The 27838-nt window shown below is 45.8% G+C and overlaps 1 long non-coding RNA gene across 2 annotated transcripts in view; it reads left to right on the top strand.

The window, feature by feature from the left end:
• Window positions 1-2401: 2401 nt before the first annotated feature.
• Window positions 2402-27838, top strand: part of LOC134339004 (uncharacterized) — a 47260-nt gene continuing 21823 nt past the window's right edge. For both annotated transcript variants that reach the window (XR_010016329.1, XR_010016328.1), the window contains exons 1-2: window positions 2402-2731; window positions 8950-9207. This is a non-coding gene — a long non-coding RNA (uncharacterized LOC134339004). The remainder of the gene's footprint in view (window positions 2732-8949; window positions 9208-27838) is intronic.

Raw genomic sequence — 27838 nt, 5'->3', positions numbered from 1 at the left:
CTTCCTCACCACCGACTCAACCTGCAAACCTACCTTCAGGGAGTCCTGCACAAGGACTCCCAAGTTATTTTGCACTTCAGATTTTTGAATTTTCTCTTCATTTAGGTAATAGTATAATCTTTTATTTCTTCTACAAAATGCATGACCATACACTTTCCAACACTCTTTGTCTCATGTTCTCTATATTGTCTGCAAACTTGGCTACAGAGCCATCAATTCCATCATCCAAATCATTGACATAATACTGTAAGATGAAATGGTCCCAACACAGATCCCTATGGAACACCTCCTGTCACTGGCTCCCTTTACTCCCACTCCTGCCAGTCAGCCAATCTTCTATCCATTATAGTATCTTTCCCATAATAGCAGGGCAGGGTTTCTACAGGGATATAGGCTGAATTCAGACCAGCTGGGTGGATGTCATGTTTGGAATGGACTGATTGGCCCAAAGGCCCTGTATCTGTTCGGTAATGCTATATGACAGCACCCTGCACACTTTTAAAATTGGCCTTCATAACAAGGGGAATCTGGCCTTCAGAACAAGGGGAATTGAGTATAAGAGCAAAGAGGTCCTTCTGCAGCTGTACAGGGCCCTGGTGAGACCACATCTGGAGTACTGTGTGCAGTTTTGGTCTCCAAATTTGAGGAAGGATATTCTTGCTATTGAGGGAGTGCAGCGTAGGTTCACAAGGTTAATTCCCGGGATGGTGGGACTGTCATATGTCGAAAGATTGGAGCGACTGGGCTTGTATACTCTGGAATTTAGAAGGCTGAGAAGGGATCTTATTGAAGCATATAAGATTATTAAGGGATTGGACACGCTGGAGGCAGGAAGCATGTTCCCGCTGATGGGCGAGTCCAGAACCAGAGGCCACAGTTTAAGAATAAGGGGTAGGCCATTTAGAATGGAGTTGAGGAAAAACTTTTTCACCCAGAGAGTGGTGGATATATGGAACGCTCTGCCCCAGAAGGCTGTGGAGGCCAATTCTCTGGATGCTTTCAAGAAAGAGATGGATAGAGCTCTTAAAGATAGCGGAATCAAAGGTTATGGGGATAAGGCAGGAACTGGATACTGATTGTGGATGATCGGCCATGATCACAGTGAATGGCGGTGCTGGCTCGAAGGGCCGAATGGCCTACTCCTGCATCTATTGTCTAAAATATTTCAAGCATAGCTAATGCAGTGGTATTTAACAGTACGTGCTATCTTTGCATTTGTTTCTCCACTGAATCACTGAATGAAAAGAGGGAGAGAATGAATTGTCATTCTTTATTATTCATCGTTTTTCATAAATTCTATTATATTTTTAAAATTTCCAATATATGCCTACAAGAAAATAAATCTCAGGGTAGATATATAGTGTATCTACTTTGATAATAAATCTACTTTGAACTTTGAACTTGATTTTGAACTTTAAGATCAATTGCCTAGAAGTGGAACAATTTGTTGATTTAGGAAGACACACACTTAACATTTTAGGAACAATTTCTTCCCCTGCACTATCATATTTCTTCCCCTCTACTATCAGATTTGTGAACCATGCATGAACACTTCCCCACTATTATTTCTATCATTTTGCACCACTTTTTAAATTTAATTTTATATATTGTCATTAGTAGGTTTTTAAAATTATGCATTGTGCTGTCCTGCTGTTGGAAAACAACACATTTCACCACATAAACATGAGAGATTCTGCAGATGCTGGAAATCCAAAACAACACACACAAAACACTGGAGGAACTCAGCAGGTCAGGCAGTGTCTATGAAATGAATAAACGGTCGACAATTTGGGCCGAGACCCTTCTTCATGACGTGTTGCTCCTGTCCGCGCCTTGTGGCGCATCGGGTGGCACCCTTGCTGTTTCTTTAGCATCCGTCTCTTTTCTACGAGGCCGAGTTGCTAGCTGGACGCTCAGCCTAGCACGGATGGAAGCTGCGGCAAGGGGCGGCCAGATTCGAACTGGGGACCACCCGCCTCGAAGTCTGATGCGGACACCACTACACCAGCAGCCGGCTATTCACGACAAACAGCGGTGATATTAAACCTGATTCAGACTCAGATTGGCTGGAATAATTAGCTTAACAATGCTTCTGCCATTGCAACACGGTCGATATAAAAAAAATCCAGAAAATAAACAGATTACTAAACAGTGGTCTTTGATACAAATGTTCTAAGAACCCACTAATCATCGCAGCTACTGTTTATGGTTACTCCCTGATAGATGATCTAACTTCCTAGCTCAGGGAATTGATCCTTGGAGCTCCCAATCTATGTTACACAATGGCTGACTGCTCTCTGCCAAACTGCTGTCGTCATTGGAATTTAATTTCTAATTGCGGCTCTGCATGAGTGAATGATGGCTGCTGACACCGGCTCTTTCTTTCTTACTGACACCAGATGGTATCCCTGTTTTATGCAGATGAAGCAGAAGACTCTGTTAACTGAGATTCCACTTTTCCTGATATTTATTGTTGCCCATCCACAACAGCAGATCTGCCGTGGACGGTCCCAAGCCCGGCTGAGAAAGGAGGAGAGCCGGCAACTCCATCCCTGAAAACCCAGAGCTACAGAAACACCAACAGGTGATCCAAGGCCTCATCGCCAGGAGAGGAAGGGTCTTCGAAGGTGGACTATGTCTGAGGACAACTTGAAAGACTGGCACGACACTGAGGACTCTGGCGAACTGCTGACAGCGACCTGTGCCTGGTAGGGGGGATGGACGTCAGTGAGTAAGCAAACATAGACAACAGCCCACTGCTGACCTTGCCAATTCACTTACTGTCATTTCAAACACAAATATGCACAGTACACACACACACACACACACACACACACACACACACACACACGTGCATGCACATACACTTCCACCCCACCACACACACATACACACACACACACCCCACCACACACACATACACACACACACACCCCACCACACACACGCATATACACACACACACACACACACACACACACACACACACACACACACACACACTCACACTCATTGTGGTGTGGCCTGGATTGTGGTGTGGTGAGGGACTGGATAGGCTGGGCCTGTTTCGTGCAGCTTGGATTGTGGTGTGGTGAGGGACTGGATAGGCCGGACCTGTTTTGTGCAGCCTAGATCGCCTTGTGGTGAGGGACTGGATAGGCTGGGCCTGTTTCATGCAGGTTGGATCGTGGTGTGGAGAGGGACTGGTTAGGCCGGGCCTGTTTTCCCTGGAATGAATTAAAACAAGGCAGGATAGAGTTAGTGAGTTGTGGGTATGCTATGTTTAAAGTAGCCTTATTTATCAAGTGTATGGTACTGTGCAAAAGTCTTGGGCACATACAGTGCCTATAAAAAGTATTCACCGCCCCCCTTGGAAGTTTTCATTTTTTATTGTTTTACAACATCAAATCACAGTGGATTTAATTTGGCTTTTTTTTGACACTGATCAACAGAAAAAGACTCGTTTGTTTCAAAGTGAAAACAGATCTCTACAAAGTGATCTAAATTAATGACAAATATAAAACACAAAATAATTAATTGCATAAGTATTCACCACCCTTTAAAATGACACATCAAATCATCACAAGTGTAGCCAACTAGTTTTAGAAGTCACATAATTAGTTAAATGGCGATCACTGTGTACAGTCAAGGTGTTTCAATTAATTGTAGTTGTAGTAACTCCTACTTTGAAAAAGGCACACTCGACAACTTCATGCCCAAGAAACAACTTTATCTCGAACTCCAAAATCGTTATGTATATACAGAGGCTTTCACAACCCGTACAGCATGGCAGGTACACTATATACAAAGCCCACCGGAAGTAGATCTCCCCATTATCCTAATTAGTATTAACTTACTTTTAGTAATGCTCACAATACAACACTTCTCCCCCTTTAAAATCCAACATCCCCAAATGTAAAAAACTAGGAAATAAAAACAGTGGTGTTAATAACTTGCGCACCTCTGAAAACTTATACTAGTATCTCAGCAACAGTTTATCAGTACAAAACATCTGGGAATGTGACAGACTCAACATTCAATCTAACAACAACAAAAAAACTGTTCCGTCAAAGATTCAGTCTGTCAGGAGGTTTACAAGTGCACTGTGATCTGCGCACTACCCCAGGTGACCTAGCAGGCACCGCTGGTGATGGTGTTTTGGTGGATCTGGTTTTGGGGGCATGACAGGGGTCTGTGTGTCTGCATGAGAATGTCCATCCTCTTCAGGGGACCCCGACCTTTCTGCCAGCATCTCTCCCTCTGGCAAAGTCACTGGTGGACATGCTTCCGCCGTAGTCTGTCTCACTTTTGCCTTCATGTCCGGGCGCAGCAGGTCCAATCTTGACTTGGGCCTACGCCCCATCAGCATCTCTGCTGGAGTGCGGGCAGTCGTAGTCTGTGGCGTGAGGCGGTATTTAAACAGGAAACGTGAAAGCCGAATGCTAAGAGAGTCCCCTGTCGTCCACTTCAGGCCTTCCTTCACTGTCTGAACAGCCCGCTCAGCCAAACCATTGGAGGCTGGGTGGAAAGGGGCTGTCCGAATGTGATGAATGCCATTCTGCTGCATGAACTCACTGAACAGCTCACTGGTGAATGTCGGGCCATTATCAGTGACCAGAGTGTCAGGCAACCCGTGGACTGCAAACACTTGCCTGAGTTTGTCTATGGTTGAGGGGGCTGTGATGTTGCTCATGATGTGAGCTTTGATCCATTTAGAATGCACATTTACCATTACAAAAAAACATCTGCCCCATAAAAGGGCCAGCAAAGTCCAAATGTAGCCTAGACCAGGGGTGGTCTGGCCACTCCCATGGGTGCAAAGGAGCTGGTGGTGGCATATTCTGATTAGTCAGACATTGCGTGCATGATTTTACCTTGTTCTCCAGATCCCGATCCATTCCTGGACACCAAACATAGGATCTTGCAAGGCTTTTCATTCAAGACACTCCTGGGTGAGCCTCACGAATTTCCTCCACAATCTGTGAACGGCCGGGGGGAGGCACGATGACCCTCACCCCCCAGAAAATGCAGCCATCCTGCAGACTGAGTTCTGTCTTGCGTTTGGCAAAAGGTCTTAATTCCTCTCCTTCCACGACTCTGGGCCAACCTTGTAAAAGGAAAGTCCTGACTTGGGACGGGACTGGGTCCCTGTCTGTCCACTGCTTGATCTGGGTCGCCTTTACAGGTGTCTCTGATAACTTCTCCAATGAAAACACAGTCTCTGGAGGCACGTATGTGCCTCAGGTAAAGGTAGTCCACTCAGTGCATCAGCATTTGCATTATTCCCACCCACTCTGTGCACTATAGTGTACCGGTAGGCTGACAATGTAAGAGCCCAACGCTGTATCCTGGCTGAGGCTAGTGGTGGGGTGCACCTAGTCTCACTGAACAGGCTCATCAGTGGTTTATGGTCCATATAAATTGTAAATACGCTTCCATAAAGGTACTGATCAAAGCGTTTGACCGCAAAAACAATGGCCAGACCTTCTTTGTCTAGCTGTGAATATCCTTTCTCAGCAGCTGTCAGGGTACGTGAAGCAAAATCAATAGGCTTCTCTGAACGGTCCTCCATTACATGTGAGAGAACTGCCCCGACTCCATAGGGCGAGGCATCGCATGCCAGAGTGATCTCCTTGTCTGGGTCATAGTGAACAAGCAGCTTCGCTGAGTGGAGGAGTTCTTTCACTTCCTTGAAAGCTTTCTCCTGCTCTTCACCCCATTGCCACTTAGTGTCATTGTGAAGCAGCTTATACAGTGGAGTCAAAACCCGTGAGAGGTCAGGAAGAAACTTGCCATAATAATTCACCGTGCCCAAAAATGATCTGAGTTCTGTGACGGTCTTAGGGCTTGGGGCCTCCTTGATAGCTCTCACTTTGTCCTCCATAGGGCAAAGCCCATCAGCTGTGATCTTGTGTCCCAGGTAAGTCACACTCGACACCAGGAACACACATTTTCCACATTTCAACCGCAGCCCCGCGTCTGAGAGCCTCTTCAGCACCCGTTCTAAATTAGCCAGATGCTCCACCTCCGTAGCCCCCGTGATTGAAATATCATCAAGCTACACTGCTACCTGCGGAATCCCCTGCAGCAAAGTGTCCATTGTCCTTCGGAAAATGGCGGGGCTGGACGCCACTCCAAACACCAGGTGATTGTACTTTAATAATCCCTTGTGCATATTAATTGTGACGTACTCCTTTGAATCCTCGTCGAGCAGCAGCTGTTGGTAGGCGTGGCTCATGTCCAGCTTTGTGAACAGCTTACCCCCGACAGGGTCGCAAACAGGTCATCCACCCGTGGCAATGGGTACTCCTCCAGCCTAGAGACCTGATTCACTGTAAGCTTATAATCCCCACATATCCTCACCGTTTTGTCTGCCTTCAAAACTGGAACAATGGGAGCCGCCCACCTCGAAAGCTGGATGGGCTCAATAACACCCAGCCTCTGTAGACGTTCCAGCTCCTCCTTGCCTTTCATGGCTTAGGGCACCGACCTGGGCTTAAAAAGACATGGAGTTTCACCGTCACTCCCTTCAGTGTGCCCAGCTCATCCCTGAAAACGTCACTGTACAGCTGCAGAATGTCCTCCGTCACGCATGCATACTTAATTTCATGCCAGTTTAGCCGGATTTTGCAAAGCCAGTCGCGACCCAAAAGACTGGGCCCCCTGCCCTTAGCTATCACTAGCCTGGCTTCAGCCTTCTGACCCCCGGCTGAAATGTCCACATATAACACCCCTAAATGAGGTATGGGCTGCCCCGTATAGGTCCTAAGTTTGAGCTTTGACAATCTAATGGGAGGCAGGTTGGACCCCCATGTCCTCTTGTAGGTCTCCTCACTAATGACAGATGCAGTAGCCCCTGAATCAATCTCAAATTTAATGTCCTTTCCCCTGACAGTGACTGTGGCATAATATGGTTCAGGTGGTTCCTCATCTGTTTCCACTGCGAACATGTTGTAGGCAAATGCTGTCTCTCCATCTGCTTCTTCTAGATGGTGTGTGGCTGCCTGAGCCTGTTGAGTTTTCCCCTGCCCAGGCTTAATCTTACCCTTTGAACTACTGCACTTTTTAGCTAAATGTCCCTTTTTGCTACAAGCATGGCAGACAGTGTCTTTGAATTTGCAATCATTTGTATAGTGCGTCTGACCTGGCATCCTGAAACGGCTGTGAAACTTACACCGTTGGACCATCACAGAAGGTTTCGGATTGTAGTTTTTTCCCCCAGAGCATGACCACTTCGTCATATGGAATGTCCCCCGGTTTCTGTGGTGCGGCTAAATTCCTTATTAGCTTGTAAGTCTTTGCCCCACACACACTCAGGAGAATAGAGCACTTCTTAGCCTCCTCAGTAATCCCATTAGCACAGAAAAAGTGTCCCAACCTTTCCTCATACTCCAGCCAGTCCTCGTTTCCTTCCAGAAATTCACCGATAGTTCCAAACGTAGCCATCTGAAGCGCGAAGCTCCCGTTCGAAAAACGTGCCGATACGTTCACAAAACCAGTCCACCCCGTCGCCAAAAATATGTAGTAACTTCTACTTTGAAAAAGGCACACTCGACAACTTCATGCCAAAGAAACAACTTTATATTGAACTCCAAAACCGTTATGAATATACAGAGGCTTTCACAACCCGTACGGCATGGCAGGCACACTATATACAAAGCCCACCGGAAGTGAAAAGAATGGAAGTAGAAACCCCCATTATCCTAATTAGTATTAACTTACTTTTAGTAATGCTCACATTACAACAGTAGTAAAAATACACCTGTATCTGGAAGGTCCAAGTGCTGTACTGCTGGCTGGTCATTCTGAGTTGACTGATTGGACTGGTGGTCAGTGGGCTGGCTGTCAATGGTGTGGGGACCTTGGGAACTAGTGTAGGCTCAGGCAGGGGGAAGATCTGGAAAAGCAACTGGAAATGGGTGGTTCAGGCGAGTGCAGGTTGGAGGGAGGAGGCTGGAATGAAGTTGAACTTAGATCTGGAAAATGGAGAAAAGAAATGTATGTTTAAACATATGGCTGACAACTCCCTTGAGATATAATATTAAAAATTTTTTCAATCATGTTTAGAGTTCAGGCCATCTTCCCTCCTCATGGAAAATGGCAGAAGTAGTGCCTGTTTTAAAACCTGGGAAACCCCATTGGATCCTTTTGGTTATAGACCAATATCATTAACATCCCATTTAAGGAAACCTGTGCAATGTATGGTAATAGAGCTGTAGAATTATATTCGAGAATGAAGAGGTGAGGTAATGTTTTATCAGAGGGGATTTTGGAAGGGTAGGATGACATCGGATTCAGTTTTATGTTTGGAAGATGATATTGGGAATGCACAGGGAAATAAAGCTGTAATAACCATATTTTTTGATATTGGAAAAGCATATGATATGCTATAGAGGGAAGGCCTTTTGATTAAGTTATGGAAATTACGAGTGAAAGGAAGCCTATATAATTGTTCTCTGAGTTTTCTATGGATGGTCCATGCAGATAAGGGTGGGGAAGGTATATTCAGACTTCTGTGAGATCAAGAATGGGATCCCACAAGGCAGTGTCTGTAGCCCTTTAATGTTTAATATTATGATTAATGATATTTTCTCTGAGGTAGGTACTGGGGTGAGTAAATCGCTTTTTGCAGATGCTATCTCCTCGCGCTTGTTCTCGCTCTCTCTTCTCACTGTTGTCATTGGGAAGGAGGTACTAGAATCTTGGGTCCCACAGCACCAGGTCCGGGGAACAGTTTGCCTTCAACCATTAGGCTTCTGAACCAGTGTGGATAACTTCACTCACCGTGTGCATGCGCCGGTCGTGCATGCAGCCTGGTACAGCCGTTCCGATCTATTCTTACTTTTTAATTTACGTTATTTTTTGTATTTTTTTTCTCACGGTAACACTTCGAAGTTGCACCCTCTCTAACATGCTGGTAGAGAGAGTTTCATTTGGGTTTTTTTTTAGCGATGGAAATGGTTACATCCCGACACGCGGGACAGAAGCAAGGTCGCATTGTGTACTCCAGGGACCAGCTAATGCCGGCCGGTTTAGCGAGCAGAGCGGCGGACACCCCTGCTGAAATCCGGAGGAAAACACACAGAGGATGCAGAGGGGGATCACAAAGCTGAGGAAAGAGGACCGGGTCGAGACAACAGAGACTTATGGAGAAGAGGAGTTCGGTGGGTAATACCGTTCCGGCTGACCGGAAGTGCACTGAGAGCGGTAAGCATAAAGGAGTTTGGTGCTTATTGTTCTGGTTAGTAACAGATGGTGCAATCCGGGGTGTATTACGATCGAGGAACGTGTTTGTAGACTGGATATTGAACTTTTTACTGTTGGACTTCGGCCACATTCCACCGTGATACAACACTTGGCAGCACGGGAGGTCGTTCCTGCCTGTGGCCATCGAACTTTGCAGCTCCTCCCGTGGAGGGTCAGACACCCTGAGCCAATAGGCTGGTCCTGGACTTATTTTTCCATCTGGCATAGTTTGAATTTTGTTGTTTGATTGTTTGTGGTTTTTGTATTGCTATATTTACACTTTATTCTTGGTTGGTGTGGCTGTAACGAAACCAAATTTCCCTTGGGATTAACAAAGTATGTCTATCTATCTATCTATCTATCTATCTAATGTGAACTGAATCCAGAAACTCGAAACACATTTTCAAAGACTCTAAAACTCATATTCTCATTATTATCCATCCATCCATCAGTGCTGCCCTCAACTGCATCTCTTCTATTTCGCTCACGTCTGCCCTCACCCCATCCTCCCACCACCCCACCAGAGAAAGGGTTCCTCTTGTCCTCACCTACAACCCCACCAGCCTCCGCGACCAGCACATAATTCTCCGTAACTTCTGCCATCTCCAATGGGGTCCAGCCACCAAGCACATCTTTCCCTACCCCACTTCCCCAATTTCTGCTTTCAGCAGGATTCTCTCCCTATGTGACTCCCTTGTCCATTCACCCCTCCACACTGATCTCCCTCACTGACCTGCCCCTACACCTCCTCTCTCACTTCCAATCAGGGCTCCAAGTGAGGTGGCACTTCATCTATGAGTCTGTTGGGGTCATCTCGATATCGATATGTGCTAACTACGGGGCCGTGCACAATCCTGATTTGATGGAGACAGACGTGAGAAGCACAGAGGAACACCTGGAGAAACGTCTGAAATGCCCGCTTCGCTGCCGTTGCTACTGTGCGATCCAGAATCTCCGGAGGGGAAGGCCCCAAATCCTCGGCTTTGCCTACTGCCTGTTGCCGGGGCCGGGGTTGAAGCGCTCGGCAGAGATGGTGCTCGGTGCTCGGTATCGGAGAGCTGGTTGGAGGCTCAGAGTTTTCGGACGGACTCGGAGTCGGACTGTGGTCAGATGCTTCCGGGATGCTGCATCAGCAAGTTGGCGGCGCTGGAGATTCACCATCTGCGTGAGATGATGGGACTTTCGAGAGACTTTGAGACTTTTACCGTGCCCATGGTCTGTTCTCATCAAATTACGGCATTGCTTTGCACTGTTGTAACTATATGTTATAATTATGTGGTTTTTGTTAGTTTTTAAGTCGGTTTGTCATGTGTTTCTGTGATATCATTCTGGAGAAACATTGCAACATTTCTTAATGCATGCATTACTAAATACGTTCCTCATAATCTAATCTAATCATCTACTGTATCCGATGCTCCCAGTGTGGCCTCCTGTATGACGCAGATTGGGAGACCGCTTTGCTGAGCACCTACGCTCTGTCCGCCAGAACAAGTGGGATCTCCCAGTGGCCAACCATTTTAATTCCACTTCCCATTCCCATTCCGACATGTCAGTCCATGTCCTCCTCTACTATTGCACTGAGGTTGGAGGAGTAACAGCTTATACTCAGTCTGGGTGGCCTCCAACCTGATGGCATGAACATCGATTTCTTGAACTTCAGGTAATGCCCCCCCTCCCACTTCACCATTCCCCATTCCCATTCCCCTCTCACCTTATCTCTGTACTAGCCCATTACCTCCCTTCCTCCGGTGCTCCTCCCCCTTTTCTTTCTTCAGTAGCCTTCTGCCTTCTACCAGATTCTCCCTCCTCCAGCCCCGTACCTCTTTCACCAATCAAATTCCCAGCTCTTTTCTTCACCCCTTCCCCTCTCCCAGTTTCATTTATCACTTTGTGGTTCTTCCTTCCCTGCCCCCACTTTCTTACTCTGACCCCTCATCCTGCTTTTTCTCCAGTCCTGATGAAGGGTCTTGACCTGAGACGTCAACTGGACTTTCTTTCCATAGCTGCTGCTTGAACTGCTGAGTTCCTCCAGCACTTTGTATTTGTTGCTTGGATTTCCAGCACCTGCAGATTTTCTCCTGTTTGTGACTGGATATCCATTTTATCGAATTTGCACACTTTGTTTACTTTTGCACTCTGGTCATCTGTCAGTCTTAGTTTGTAGTTTTTCGTTAGTTATATTATATTTAGTTTTACGCTGAATGCCTGCTCTCTTCTCACTGCTGGCACCAGGAAGAAGGTACAGGAGCCTCACATCACTAAGTTCAAGAACAGTTCCTAACCCTCAACTGTCAGACTCTTGAACCAAAGGGAATAATTTCACTCAATTTCACTTGCCCCATCATTGAAATGTTCCCACAACTAATGGAATCACTTTCAAGGTACTTTTCACCTCATGTTCTCGAGATTTATTGCTTATGTATTTATTATTAGTGTTTTGTTCTTTTTTGTATTTGCTCGGTTTGTTATCATTTACACACTGATTAAACCCCCAAGTTAGTGCAGTGTTTCATTGGTTCTGTTGTGGTTATTTTCCTATGGATTTATTGAGTATGCCCACAAGAAAATGGACTTCAGGGTTGTATACGGTGACATATCTGTACTTTGAACTTTGTCTTTACTTCCTATGAAGCAACTCTGGTTCTTTTTGTTGCATTAAAAGTTTTATGTACATGTCAGTTATTGAGATCAAAGAAGATAACAGCATCTGTTAATCATAAGTTGGAACAATTTGATTCATACTGGGAAAAATAGTTTAACTGCATAAAACCTCATAGACCTGATTTTATTCTCACAGATCAATGAATATATTGTAAAAAAATTTCACTCCCTACTTGTACATAGTTTTCTCATTTTGCTTGTTCTTTCTTTCCTCTCTTTTCTATAGGTGTATACCTCAGATAAATATTATGTGGAGATTTGTGGCATATATGACTATATGATATATAGATTAGGTTAGATTATGAGGACACTCAGTCCTCGTTTATTGTCATTTAGAAATGCATGCATTAAAAAATTATACAACGTTCCTCCAGAATGATATCACAAGAAAACACAGGACAAACCAAGACTAAAACTGACAAAACCACATAATTATAACATATAGTTACAACAGTGCAAAGCAAAACCATACTTTGATAAAGAGCAGACCATGGGCACGGTAAAAAAAAGTCTCAAAGTCCCGATAGACTCATCATCTCACGCAGGCGCAGAAGGGAGGAACTCTCCCTGCCATGAACCTCCAAGCGCCACCAACTCGCCAATGCAGCACCATTGGAAGCACCCGACCGCAGCGGACTCTGAGTCCATCCAAAAACTTTGAACCTCTGACCAGCCCCTTCGACACAGCCTCTCCGAGCACCATCCTCTGCCGAGCGCTTCAACCCCGCCCCGGCCGCTGAGCAACAAGCAAAGCCGAGGACTCGGGACCTTCTCCTCCGGAGATTCTGGATCACACAGTAGCAGCAGCAGTGAAGCAGGAATTTCAGAAGTTTCACCAGATGTTCCTCCGTGCTCTCACGTCCATCTCCATCAAATCAGAATTGTGCACGGCATCCTACTTAACAAATAACAGACATCACCACCGGAGTGGCCGCTGCGAGCTGCGTCGCGCCGTCATCTTCTCCTCCCACCGAGGAGAAGATGGCGGGATATGTACAATATCTGAAATACATCTTATGGAAATGTTTGTTTGATGATGAACTTCAATAGAAAATAAATTGCAAAGAAGGCTGAACATTTTTGATTGGCTGTGAGGACAGCTCCTAACTCTGCCGTGGACAGTCCCAAGCCCAGCCGCCAAAGGACGAGAACTGGGCATGGGGGCTAGTAACCCCACCTTGTTAAAAAAATGGAGGTACAGAAGCTCCAAAGACCTCAACTTTGGAAGAAGAAGGATCTTCGAAGATGGGCTACACCTGGGGACAAGTTGAAAGACTGACCCAGGATGGAGGTCTCTGGTGAGCTGATGCTGTAGCGCATTACAGTAGCCGCGACATATCTGTGCCACGCGGTTCGACATGCAGCAGGTAGTGCGGCTGCATCGCATCTCCAGTGATCCTGGTTAATTCTCGACCTCCGATGCTGTCCACGTGGAGTTTGCACGTTATCCCTGTGGCTGTGTCTTCCACTTTCCTTCCACATCCCACAAACATGCTTTTCTTCAATGAATTTCCTCTGCTGCACGCCATTGACAGGAGAATGAGGGAGACATGAAAGGGAACAGGTGAAGGGGGATGGGATTGCCGTGCGAGCTGTCATTGATGATGGGTGAATGGCCTCCTCCCTTGAAAAGAAGTATAAAGAATATAATGGGGGAAAAAGCTGGATTGTTCCATAAATCAGATGGATCCAGTGGAGGTTGGCGAGGTGGAGATTTGCCTCCACCGGAGGAGGTGTGAGGCACTTCTTCCCTCCAACCAACACACACACACAAAAAATGCTGGGGGAACTCAGCAGACCAGGCAGCGTCTAGGCAAAAAGAGTACAGTTGATGTTTCAGGCCGAGACCCTGTATCAGGACTGAAACAAAAGATAAGATGGCTTCTTTTGGGGTTTTCCAACAGAGCCATAACATTTCTTTGCTTTTCCCAGAATTGAAATAAAGTTTGCAGGTAATGAACACTGAACTGAACAGAAATATGCCTTTTGATTTTACCTTTTCTACTCTAAGTTTTCACTCTTCATTTTGTTGCCGTTTGCGTGATTTTTTTCCGCTCATGTGGGGGTTTGATGTTTTTCTTTGAACAGATTGATTCCATGGTTACTTGTTCTGCGACTGTCTGGAGAAGCTGAATCTCAGAATTGTATCCTACATACATACTCCAGTAATAAATGCACTTCAATTCTTTGAATTGTTGAAATCTACAGTGAGGTTTTTTTGCCAGATGGAAGCAGGACTTTCTGGAGTTGTTGAAATCTACAGTGAGGTTTTTTTTGACAGACAGATGCTAGATTTTCTGGACTCAAATACATTCCACGGTTTTTAAATCCGATCACCCTTGGCTGGGTTCATGGTAAGAATTCTGATTAGTGACGCAGGACTTGGCAAAAGTGGAGATTTAACCCTTTGCTGATGCCTGTGGCTCAGCGGCAGATGGTCACGAGGCAAATTCCACTGGAGAACATCACTTGACACCAGTGCACGCACGCGGAGAGTTACAGACAGCTGCCGGGAACCAGAGACCGCAATTCAAAAACCTGACTTTGCAGAAAATTAACCGAAATGTTCATCAAATATCGGAGCTACAGTATAAATCAGAAAGGGACTTGATTAGAGGTGTACAAGATGGGGTGAATGGGGTGTCCAGGGAGGGGTTTCATCTCAGGTGAAGGGGCTTGTCGTGTCCATTCCCGGGCAGGTCCCCACCAGACGCTCAGCTCTCACCTGTGGCTCCAAGTAGCTGTTTGCGACAGGGGCTACACCCCTTGCACCTCTTCAAAGAGGTGGGTTAAGCCAGGTGAGGGTAGCCGGCAGCCTCGTACCCTGGTGAGATAGGGACATGCCTGTCCTAGCATACGAAATCAGCTCCAGCGGACGGAGCGGGCAAGATACAACGGCCAGGAAGGCGGTTCCGTAGCACTCTGTGGAGCCCAAAGGGCATGGCGAGACACAGAAGACGTCATGGTCATCCGCTGCAGCCAAGGACAACCCCAGTTTGTGACACTTGTTCGTACCACTGGAAGTCGAGAGAGTGGAACTGCCCTAGTGCAACAACTTTTCCACTTAAAAAAAACTCTTCTGCACAGGTCTCCTGAAATCATCCGATACGGTGGAGAGCCACCGCATTACCGGAGAGTTTTCTAATGCTAGCAGGCTTGTAGTTTTGTGAACTTGCCAATTTTCTCTGGATTTCTGGCTTGCTTTCAGATGAATCACATAATAGACGGTGGAATGACAGTTTAAATATCGTTATCTCACCACACCCCAGTAATTACCAATATGAACAATAAGCTTTAATGATGAAAAAATGTTCGATTATTAAAAATTTCTTGGCAAGCACTATTTGTAATAAATCTTTAATTTTGAATTATTAGTGTTAAATTACTAAAGGTTAGTGTTTTTTATTGACATGCAATAATTGCTAGCAGGAAAAATTCCTTGGTTTCTCCTGTGTGGGGCAGTGTCACCATTTGTTCACACTGATTACACTGGGCAACAATTTTTTTCGAAAGTGTTGCTCCCACAGAATTTTTATTGTTGTTTATAAAGCTGAACACAAATATAATTTCAGACTACTTGTATCAGGAAGGAATTTAGAGACACAAGAAATTAACTTCTATTGAATATAAAGTGTTTAATTGCATAACAGTGCTGATGCTTTGCGATAGTTCAGCTGAGCTGAAAATGTTTTGATGATGATTTTCATTTGTACTCTGTGTCTGAGGCTTCTCGCTTAAGTGTCCAACAATAATCAGCCAGCACTGATGGATTCCAGTTGCCCTGATACTGTTTCTCCATGACCGCAATGTCCTGGTGAAACCTTTCACCGTGCTCATCACTGACAGCCCCAAGATTTGCAGGAACGAAGTCTACACGGGAATGCAGAAAATGAATCGTTAGTGACATGTTCCACATCACGGTTTTGTAATTTAGTGCTCTGTAGTTGCCAAAAAATTTTCAGCAACATCCTTGAATGCCTTCCATGTGATTTTCTCCGGTCCCACTAGAAGTTCTTCAAATTGCCTGTCATTGATGACCTGTTTGATTTGTGGACCAACAAAATGCCTTCCTTAATCTTGGCATGAGTTTTTCGGACTTGAATTATGGATTGAAATAACAAATATAGGCAATTTAAAAAAAAATATGCTTGATAGGAAAATTTCATGGTGATTTTCATGATCAGTACCTCAAAATCCATAAGATACATCGTAAAGTATTCAGGAAGCAAAATCTTTATTGTCCAGTGTTACAGAATGAGGCCAGTTTAACATTTTAGATTAATAGTTGGATTAATTTATTACATGCACATCGAAACACACAAAGAAAGTCAGTGTTTGCGTCAACAACCAACACAATCTAAGGGTGTGCTGGTGGCAGACAGCGAGTGTCTCCACACATTCCAACGCCCACCATGTGCAGCAGAAAAACACAACAAGACAACAACAGCAAAACAAGCCCCTTTTACACTTTCCCACACACCCACTTCCACACACAGAAAGGCCCTCAATCCCAGGACAGGGCACATCCAGGTTTCTGATCACCAGTCCTTGGCACAGACTCACAGGACTCCATCTCAAGCTTCAGGCCTTGACCTCCAGACTTGCTGACTTGGGTCTTCGACCCCTGGGTATTGACCTTTGGCTACTGGGTCTTGGGCTAGGCACAAGACTGAGGAATGAGCCAATGTTTGGCCATTGCTGGAGCGGAGTTAGAGGAGGTTTGATGTGGTAGAACTGAGGCGAGGCGAGCGCGGGTGATGCAGAGTTGAGGAGGTGGGGCTGGGGCCTGGGTCTGGCCCTGAGAACGAGGAAGATCCTAGGTTCGATCGATTTAAATGCCGGGCCAAATTGGAAAGGTCGGGTGTGTCTGAATTGAGGGGGAGGGTCACGGGTTTGACAAAGAATCGAAGTGGCAGGGCCCAGATCAGAAAACAAGGAATGACCCAAGGTTTGGACAACATAAGTGCCCACCAGATTGAAGAGGTCAGGGTGTCGAGGTCAGAGGTGAGGGACTGGCCAGTTCAGCTCGCTGCTCTGCGAGGTTTATCATCTCCGCCCCGAACCGAGGCTGTGACCTCCAACTAGTGGGCTCCTGGATCGGCTGCAGTGATGACTGGCTTCAAAGCCGTGGGCTCACTTTCGTGACCTTCACTTCTGAAGGTTACTTGCTTACTTTTATTATTTTTTTTCTGCACATTGGATGTTAAATGGTCTTTTTTTTAAAATGGGTTCTTTTGGGTTTGGGGGCGGGTGAGTCCTGGGCTGGATGCCCTGCTCACTTGAGGAAGATGAAGTGTCTCCCACAGCCTCTCCCTTCTGGGCGTAGTGATTGCCACAGGGCCGCTGTTTGGCTTGCCTTGCCAAACATATGGCCTCCCCTACACCACTGTGCACAGAGCAATGCCTTCATGTGACGTCCCTGTTTGCTAGGTCATGATGCAACTGAGTGTCCAGTGGTGTAACTGGGCAGGCAGGCTGGGCTCATCCACCTTGGCTGGCAGCCTAGGAGAGGGACAACTCTGATTCCAAACCCCGGTAGATGGGATGTGCTAGCCTCGCCAGGCAGTCTGTCTAGGAGAAGGAAGACTCCAATATTCAACCTACAGTCACCGCAGCTCGTTGTGCCATTGTGGAACGCCCCCCAGTCTAAAGAGTGGAATCGGTCTGCGCCCACTGATCGTCACTATAAACCTACGCAGCGCCGGCGGGAAGAAAAGTCCTACAGCGACAGATTTTACTCCCTCCTGATCTTCACAAGTGAAGAACCAGCCATCATTATCATCATCATCGACTGGGTTTCTTGGTTTCGTGGCTGCCTGTAAGGAGACGTATCTCAAGGTTGTAAAATGTATACATTCTTTGACAATAATTATACTTTCAACTTTGAAGACTTGCCGATCACGAGGTATTTATTTCCATAGAACACCGCACTCCAACTAAATAATTAATAAAGGCATTTATTTGGGGATGGTCTTAATAATTTAATAATTAGTATCAGGTTTAATATCACCAGCAGATGTCATGAAATTTGTTGTTTTGCGGCAGCTGTACATTGCAATTCATAATAATCTGTAAATTACAACTAGAATTTTTTAATATATATTTAAGGGAAAATTAAATTAAAGTGGTGCAAAAAGAGAGGAAAAAGATTAGTCAGGTAGTGTTCATGGGTCTTTGTCCATTCAGTGGACAGAGGGGAGGAAACTGCTCCTGAAACATTATGCGTACTGTCTGTCTTCAGATTCCTGTACCTCCTCCCTGATGGTAGTAATGAGAAGATGGCGATGATGATGGATGTCACCTTTTTTTTGAGGCTTCACCTTTTGAAGATGTCCTGGATGCTGTGGAGGTCAGTGTCCATGATGGGGCTGACTGAGTTCACAACTTTCTGCAGCTTATTTCGATCCTGTGCCCTGGCCCCTCCATGTTGCATCATCAATGGGGACGGGAGAGGTTCCGGAGGATTGGAGGGTTGCGGATGTTGTTCCCTTATTCAAGAAAGGGAGTAGAGATAGCCCAGGAAATTATAGCCCAGTGAGTCTCACTTCAGTGGTTGGTAAGTTGATGGAGAAGATCCTGAGAGGCAGGATCTATGAACATTTGGAGAGGCATAATATGATTAGGAATAGTCAGCATGGCTTTGTCAAAGGCAGATCGTGCCTTACGAGCCTGATTGAATTTTTTGAGGATGTGATTAAACACATTGATGAAGGTAGAGCCGTAGGTGTAGTGTATATGGATTTCAGCAAGGCATTTGATAAGGAACCCCATGCAAGGCTTATTGAGAAAGTAAGGAGGCATAGGATCCAAGGGGACCTTGCTTTGTGGATCCAGAACTGGCTTGCCCACAGAAGGCAAAGGGTGATTGTAGACGGGTCATATGTAGACGGTCTACATGGAGGCTGGTGACCAGTGGTGTGCCTCAGGGATCTGTTCTGGGACTCCTTCTCTTTGTGATTTTTATAAAGGACCTGGATGAGGAAGTGGAGGGATGGGTTAGTAAATTTGCTGATGACACAAAGGTTGGAGGTGTTGTGGATAGTGTGGTGGGCTGTCAGAGGTTACAGGATGCAAAGCTGGGCTGAGAAGTAGCAGATGGAGTTCAACAGATAAGTGTGAGGTGGTTCATTTTGGTAGGTCAAATACGATGACAGAATATAGTATTAATGGTAAGACTCTTGGCAGTGTGGAGGATCAGAGGGATCTTGGGGTCCGAGTCCATAGGTCACTCAAAGCTGCTGTGCAGGTTGACTCTGTGGTTAAGAAGGCGTATGGTGTATTGGCCTTCATCAATCATGGGATTGAGTTTAGGAGCTTAGAGGTAATGTTGCAACTATATAGGACCCTGGTCAGACCCCACTTGGAGTACTGTGCTCAGTTCTGGTCACCTCACTACAGGAAGGATGTGGATACCATAGAGAGAGTGCAGAGGAGATTTACAAGGATGTTGCCTGGATTGGGGAGCATGCCTTATGAGTGAACTCGGCCTTTTCTCCTTGGAGCAATGGAGGATGAGAGGTGACCTGATAGAGGTGTATAAGACGATAAGAGGCATTGATCGTGTGGATAGTCAGAGGCTTTTTCCCAAGGCTGATAGGGCTATCACGAGAGGACACAATTTTAAGGTGCTTGGAAGTAGGTACAGAGGAGATGTCAGGGTTTAAGTTTTTTATGCAGTGAGTGGTGAGTGTGTGGAATGGGCTGCCAGCGACAGTGGTAAAGGCGGAAATGATAGGGTCTCTTAAGAGACTCCTGGACAGCTACATGGAGCTTAGAAAAATAGGGGGCTATGGGTAACCCTAGGTAATTTCTAAGGTAAGGACATGTTTGGAACAGCTTTGTGGGCTGAAGGGCCTGTATTGTGCTGTAGGTTTTCTATGTTTCTATGTTTCTATGAAGAAGCTGTCCTGGAGCCTGTTGGTCCTGGCTTTTATGCTGCGGTACTGTTTCCCGGATGGTAGCGGCTGGAATAGTTTGTGGTTGGGGTGACTTGGGTCCCCAGTGATCCTTTTTATGAACCTGTCTCTGTAAATGTCCTGAATCATGGGAAGTTCACAACTACAGATGTGCTGGGCTGTCTGCACCACTCTCTGCAGTGTCCTACGATTAAAGGAAGTACAGTTCCCATACCAGGCAGTGATGCAGTCAGTCAGGATGCTCTCAATTGTGCCCCTGTAGAAAGTCCTTAGGATTTGGGGACTCATGCCAAATTTCTTCAACTGTCTGATGTGAAAGAGATGCTGTTGTGTTTTTTTCACATGTATTCTGAGGAACATAAAGCTGTTCACCCTCCCAACCCCAGATCCATTGATGTCAATAGGGGTGAATCTGTCTCCGTTCCTCCCGTAGTCTACAACCAGAATATGCTCTAACAATGTGTGTTTGTGTATCGGTGTGGCTTGTATATCTGTGTGTGTGTGTGTGTGTGTGTGTGTGTGTGTGAGTTTGTATATGTGTGTGTGTGTGTGTGTGTGTGTGTGAGTTTGTATATCTGTGTGTGTGTGTGTGAGTTTGTATATCTGTGTGTGTGTGTGTGTGTGTGTGAGTTTGTATATCTGTGTGTGTGTGTGTGTGTGTGCATGGCCATGTGACCATGCAGTGCTCAGGGAGATGAGTGACTCCACACCACAGAGTGATGTGCGGGGGGGATAATCAGGGTGATAGCCATTGCCACGTGTACATTGAAATCGTGATCTACTCGAAGCTATATCCACTTCTGTTCACTTTGCTTTAAAAATATCAAACCGTGTCTTTGCAGGTGACCTTTAATTTTTTTCTCTGAAAGCTGCTCATTTTACCATTTTCTCATGAGAATTCTTGAAACTGGGAGGTGGATTGGGAATAACTGAAACTGACAGGCAGTTATTGTTTGGAGAGTGGAAGTTTGCACAAAGACACTGACTGGAGTAAAAATCAGGCCCTGGCCTCACCTCGTCTAAGGCAGAGCACTGAAGATATTGGCTATTCTCCTGGATGTCTCTCTCTCACACACACACACACACACACACACGCAGAATACTGGAGGAACGCAGCAGCTCAGGCAGCATCTATGGAAGTTAATAAACAGTTAACGTTTGACATTTTGGGACAAGACTCTTCTTCATGACTGAGAAGGAAGGGGAAAGATGCTCTAATAAAAAGGTGGGAAGAGGGGAAGGAGGGTAGCTAGAAGGTGATAGGTGAAGCCAGGTGGGTAGGAAAGGTCAAGAGCTGGAGCGAAAGCAATCTGATAGGAGAGAGGGAAGGAGGAAGGGACCCAGGATGAGGCGATTGGCAGATGAGAAGAGGTAGCAGGTCAGATTGGGGAATAGAAGAAGAGGGGAGGGAGGGAACACTTATTTTTTTACCAGAAGAAGAAATTGATATTCATGCCATCAAATTGGAGTCTACCCAGACAGAATATAATTTCCTGCTCCTCCACCCAAGAGAACACCTTGGACCAACATGTCGGCATGAGAATGGGAATGGGAATTAAAATGTTTGGCCACCGGGAAGTTCTGCTTTTGGCAGCTGGAGTGCAGGTGCTCCACGAAGCGGTCCCCCAGTTTACAACGGGTCTCACCAGTGTAGGGCAGGTCGCACCGGGAGCACTGGACACAATAGACGACCCCAGCAGATTTCCAGTTGAGGTGTTGCCTCACCTGGAAGGACTGTCTGGAGCCCGGAATGGAGGTGAGGGAGGAGGTGAATGGGCAGGTGTAGCACTTAGGTTGCAGGGAGAAGTACTGGGAGGGAGATTAGTGAGGAGGGCCGAATGGACAAGGGAATCACTGAGGGTGCTATCCCTGTGGAAAGCAGAGTTGGGGATGTGACTGGCTCAGCATATTTTGATGCAATTATGAAGGAGATGCACCAGTGGCTAAACTTCATTCGGACCATAAGTGAGCAGAATTAGGCCAGCTGGCGGATTGTTTCAAACATACTAGGATAGGAAAGGTTTAGAGAGACCTGGGCCTAACGCAGGCTGATGGGAATACCTCAGACAGACATCTTGATGGGTCTGGATGAATTGAGCTGAAGAGCCCATTTAACTCTATGATTCAGTGCAGAGGGTTTTCTTTCAGTATCGCCTGTCGAACGGTCTGATGGGGGAAACAATGAGAGGTTAGTGAAAGGCTTCACAGCTCCAGTGACGTGGGCTCAATTCCCACTGCTTTCTGTAAGGAGTTCGCACGTTCTCCCCAGGTTTGCGTTGCTTTCTTCTGGCTGCTCCACGTTCCAAACATGTATTTCAAGATTGTTTAATGTCATTTCCAGTACACAAGTGTAAAGGAGAATGCAATAATTGTTACTCTGGATCCGATGCAGGATAAAAGAAAACACTGAGATAAGGAACGCAATATTAATAAAAAACAACAAATATAGTTGTGTATTTAATATTTCAGTAATATTTGAGTATTATTATATATATATATATTGTTTGATTAAGCGTTATTGTTCATTGGTTCCAAGGTTGTCAAGCCGAGGAGTGGTAGTGGGGACAAGCCCCCACTACCTAAAAGTGCTCCTCACGGCACGCGCCTCAAATAGTCTCTGACAACCGAGTCCAACTCCCGGCCTTCTCGTGTGGCTTAGCCTATAAGCCCGGCGGAACTGTTTCTACTGACAGGAGAAGGGGAGAAGGCAGGTCCTGGCGCCTTAAAACCAATGCTTCGGGTAGATGGGGCTCATCAGCCTGGGATGTCAGTCCATCTAAGAGAGGGAAAACTCTCATTTCAAACCACCACTGCCTTGCGGCCATACCCACTCATGGGAAAGGCTTCGGGAGTAAACCCTGAGGACAAATCCGGAGCTGGAGTCCCTAAGGCAGTCCGACGTTGCCTTCAACCTCGTTCTGGCAATTTCTGCGATGACACTGGTGCCAAACCGTATTGGCCCTTGCCCTTCCATTGGACAACATTGGTGTCATGGAGAAGGGAGACTTGCAGCATGGGTAACTGCCGGTCTTCCATACAACCTTGCCCAGGGCACTGGAGAGGACACTTGCAAGACTTTCCAGGCGCAGATCCAATCCAGAGACTAACGGATGCCACCATTGCTCACTTATTTACAGGTTACATGTAAAAGTATGTGAATGTCATACGTCATCACAGCACCACGTCATACGTGCGCCTTGCTGAGTAAAAACAAAACTGAGACACACGTTCCTGGCATGACGTTTTTACTTTCATTTTGCTTTATGCTTTGGAGTTACAAAACATAACAGAGGCAGTGAGTATTTTTTAAACAAACTCAAGACGACGAGAGTAGACTTGATGGGCAGAATAGCCTGATTCTGCTCCCTTTGTCTCTGGTTGTGTGAGGTTATGAACTTGCTTTCAGATCCACAGACATTAAAAGGCCATCTCCTCAGCCAGAGGTGGGATTGGACGCTCGGGCAACCTTGGATTCCGTCAATCTCATCCACTTCCGAGCATCAGCTCCTGGGGCATGGGAGGAGCTCAAGGTTCTCCCGAGTATCCCGCGCTCCCGAATTATTAAAACAAACGACTTCCTGTTGACTCAGGGCTGGGTCCTTATGAAGTCTGGTGTTAAATAATGCAAGAACACCTGAGAGGCTTTCTGCTTCTCGAAGTTAGAATTGATGAACCAGATCCAGTTGCTATGGTGACTGTGCTGCTGGAAAATGAAGACCAGCTTTTAACATTAGTGTGAAAGGATAAGTGTAAACATATTATTCAAAATATTCACCAGTTATGATTTTCAATATTGCCAATAGTATAGCTATCTCTATGTAATTAGAGGCTACATTTTACTCAAGGATGTTTGCTACTATGCATACACCCTAAAGTCATTTATATTGTATGAAAGTCCAAATCTCAGTTTATAGTGAGCACAGCACATTTTTAATCTGAGGATATTACTGTTTTGTTGTGGATCCCATGATGGAATTGTGTGGACAATTCAAGGGAAAAGAGTTGAGTTAAGTCAATGAGGGGAGACGTTTGATTATAAGCGCAGAAAGGTTTCGCCCAGATCGCATCATTCGAGCTACGCCAAAGTGCAGTGAAATCCCTTAAAAATGCAAACAACGTTATAATAATAAAGAAACCCTCTCCCTTAACAGAGATTTCAGAATCCAATGCGTGTGAGCTTAAACTAATAAGTACAAACATTACAACACAGAACAGAGCGAAACAGGAACAGACCGACAGAGTTTGTGTCGGGCAGAATCGGGCTTATTATCACAGACAAATATTGTGAAATTTGTTGTTTTGCAGAGGCAGTGCAGCACAATACTATAAATCACATTAAGAAATATATATATTTATATATTTCTTATTGTCAAATATATATAATTGGGTGGCGGGTTGGAGATAGGTCTCTACCAAAGGAGGTGTAAGGTGCTCCTTTGCACTACTAGTCTGAAGGTCACCCCTGGGTAAGGTATAGCACCTGCTTAGCCCACCCCTCCCACCCTCTGATCATGGGATCAGATGGTGGACGGTCGTACGAGCAGCTGGTGCGTATCACAAGTCCTGGTTATACAACCACTGACACCAGGCAGACAGTCCCTGAAGAATATTGATAAAGGCTGGGGTCACTCGTCTTGTAAAGACACTGCCCAGAAAAAGGCAACGGCAAACCACTTCTGTAGAAGAATTTGCCAAGAACAGTCATGGTCACAGAAAGACCACGATCGCCCACGTCATATGTACTGATGACATGTACTGATGATATTATAGGCATCCGTTAGTCTCGTGAGACTATGGATTTGCGCCTTGGAAGGTTTCCAGGGCGCAGGCCTGGGCAAGGTTGTATGGAAGACCAGCAGTTGCCCATGCCGCAAGTCTCCCCTCTCCACGACACCAATGTTGTCCAAGGGAAGGGCATTAGGACCCATACAGCTTGGCACCGGTGTCATCGCAGAGCAATGTGTGGTTAAGTGCCTTGCTCAAGGACACAACACGCTGCCTCAGCTGAGGCTCGAACTAGTGACCTTCAGATCACTAGACGAACGCTTTAACCACTTGGCCACGCGCCAACACTGATGATATATATATATATATATATATATATATATATATATATATACACATGATTGCGCAAAAGCTTTAGGCACATATATATATAGCGAGGGCCGGCAGGTGGCGCAGTGACATCAGCGCCGGACTCTGGAGCGAAGGTTCCCGAGTTCGAATCCAGTCAAGCCGCTCCCGGGCACGCTTTCCATCCGTGCCGGGTTGAGTGTCGAGCTCACAACTCGGCCTCATAAAAAAAAACAGCTGTGAGAAGGGCGTGGGGACCACTCACAGAATCTTTCCTCCAGGACAACCACTTGAAAAGTGGTCACTGAGGCTCTGGCAGAGTATCATGTCTCCGTCTGTCTAAGTAGACAGTGGATGCGCCGGATCCGGGGCGCAGACCTGGGCAATGAATGTGGAGATCCTGGGCTGCCCAGACATCAAGATCCCCCTCTCGGCCTCACGGATGTGGTCCAAAGGAATGTGAAGCAGTACATTTGGCATCAGCTTGGCTGCAGGAGCTGCCGGGAGGTGACGTGATACGTCATCCAACCGCCTTAGGGGCTCCACTCCGGATTTATGTAGGATTTACTCCTCAGCCTTCTCTTCTCCCGAAGATACCCACAAGGCAGTGGGATCCGTAACTCTGGATAGGGGTCCATACCGGGTACTGTCAGCCAGAACCAGCTGAGCCCGGGACTGGTGTAAGGCAGGGTCATCACGCCCTGTCGTAGTGACATATGGAGCCACGACCCACTACCCAGAGTATGAGTATGTCAGAGTATGGCACACAAAAAAAATATAGCTGGGGTGGGGGATGCCTAAGACTTTTGCACAGTACTGTAATTTTAACATTGAGCGGAGAGGACAGGTGGCAAAGAAGCAGTGCCAGGGCCAGGGCTGATGAGGGTGCAGACACACCCAGCCCTGAGACACCAGGCAAGGTCATTTGATTCCAAACAATCGGTTTAGTGATCGTTACAAAATGTTTCTCGGGTGCTTCTCACTCCCCTTCCTCTCCCTTCTCCCTTTCCCAACCACGATTCTCCTCTCCTTTCCCTTTTTCCCAACCACGATTCCCCTCTCCTTCCTCCCCTTCCCACTCTCAGTCCTCAACAGAGACCTGTATCATAATCAGGTTTATCATCAGTCATAAATATCATGAAATTTGTTTTCTTTTGCAGCAGCGGTACAATGCAATACACAATATTGCTATAGTACTCTGCAAAGGTCTATGCACCCTAGCTATATTTATTGTACGTGCTTAAGACTTTTGCTCAGTACTGTATATTGGCACTGGAAGCATGGCGACATTTGCAGGCTGCCCCAAACACATCCTCACTGATTAGATTTGATGCAAATGACACATTTCACTGTATGTTTTGATGTACGTTTAATAAATAGAGCTAATTTTTAATCAATCCATAATTATGCTGTTAAATGCTAGCTATTGTCTCATTAGAAGATTCCTTTTAGATTTTCTGTTATTATTTTAAGAGCCTAATTAGTAGTTGCTTCACAAAGGTGACACTTAGAGCAGTCCCAGTTTCAACTGTTGAATGTCACCGTTTAATAAGAAACCAATCTAATCTGAAGAGGGGTGGATAATGCCCTAGAGAACGATGCAGGAACATTGCAATGAAAATGAGCAATAATTTTGCTTTTATTATCCAATTTGAATTTCATAAGCATATACAAAATATTATGTTTTATTTAAATATTGAAAATAACATTTTAATTATGAATAAACACTTCTCGGGCTTCAGTTGGGTACAGGTATCGATTTTAACAGAGGTTTCGATGACAGACTCTGCCATTTTCATCAGGGATGATGCCTAGGCATGTCTAGTCCAGTGGTATTTATACCCCCGTCATCCTTCCCTCCTGATTGGTTGGTCCTCATCTAATCAGCTTTCTGCAGTCCCACCTTGTTTACAATCGAATTCGAGTTCTTACTTAGAGCGAGATCTTTGTCTTTGTTAAAATTATTTTCCTCTAGTTTTACTTCAATGGATTCCTTCACCAAGTGGTCACAAAGGCCATTGGCGTTTCACAGTAGTTTTCTGCTGTCAAAGTCAATCCTATGGCTATTATGAATGCGGTGTTCGGGAACCGCTGATTTCTCCGGGTAACCCAAATGGATACACCTCCTGTGCTCCTTGATGTGGGTTTCCACTGTGTGACCTACCTGGTCGATGTATACTGCTCCTCATTCACTGAGACCCAGGTCATCTTTGACCAACACATGATAAAGGTGGCAGCGTTTGCCATCGAAACATCGGTTAAAATCATTACATGTACCCAGCTGGAAGCTGAAGACGTGTTTATTCATCATACACACCGGGAAAGCACTCGATCCTCTTTTAAACACTTTAATTCACCGCTCAATGCATAGATTTTAGAATCTGCATAGTTTTTTTGATTTTTAATTTATTTTTTTATTGATAACATCATAGAGTTATGATTAAGATTCAAGAATAGCTTTATCTGCCACGTGCATATCGAAACATTGAAACGTTACATTGAAATGCATCAACAATAATCAAAGTCCAAGGGTTGGCTGGGGGCAGCCCACAAGTGTTGCCATGTGTCCAGTGCCAACATAATGTGCCACAATTTACTAAACCTATCCCGTGACTGCAAGGGCTTCCTCCAGGTGCTCCGGTTTCCTCCCACAGTCCAAAGACATATCGGTAGGCAGGTTAATTGGTTTTTGTAAATTGTCCTGTGATTAGGCTGGGGTTAAATTGGGGGTCGCGAGGCTGTGCCGCTCGAAAGAGCGGAAAGGCCCATTCCGCGCTATATCTCAATAAGGAAGTTAACCCGTATGACTTTGGACTGTGGGAGGAAACCAGAGCACCTGGAGGAAACCCACACGGTCATGGAGAGAACATACAAACTCCTTACAGATTGCAGCTGAGTTGAACCCTGCGTTACGCTATCTGTGAGGCAACTATCTCACCCTC

Source organism: Mobula hypostoma, chromosome 28 (genome assembly GCF_963921235.1).
Source record: "Mobula hypostoma chromosome 28, sMobHyp1.1, whole genome shotgun sequence".
NCBI classification, from domain to species: Eukaryota; Metazoa; Chordata; class Chondrichthyes; order Myliobatiformes; family Myliobatidae; genus Mobula; species Mobula hypostoma.
The sequence above is the reverse complement of the archived record's forward strand: the minus strand, read 5'-3'. Positions and strand labels throughout refer to the sequence as shown.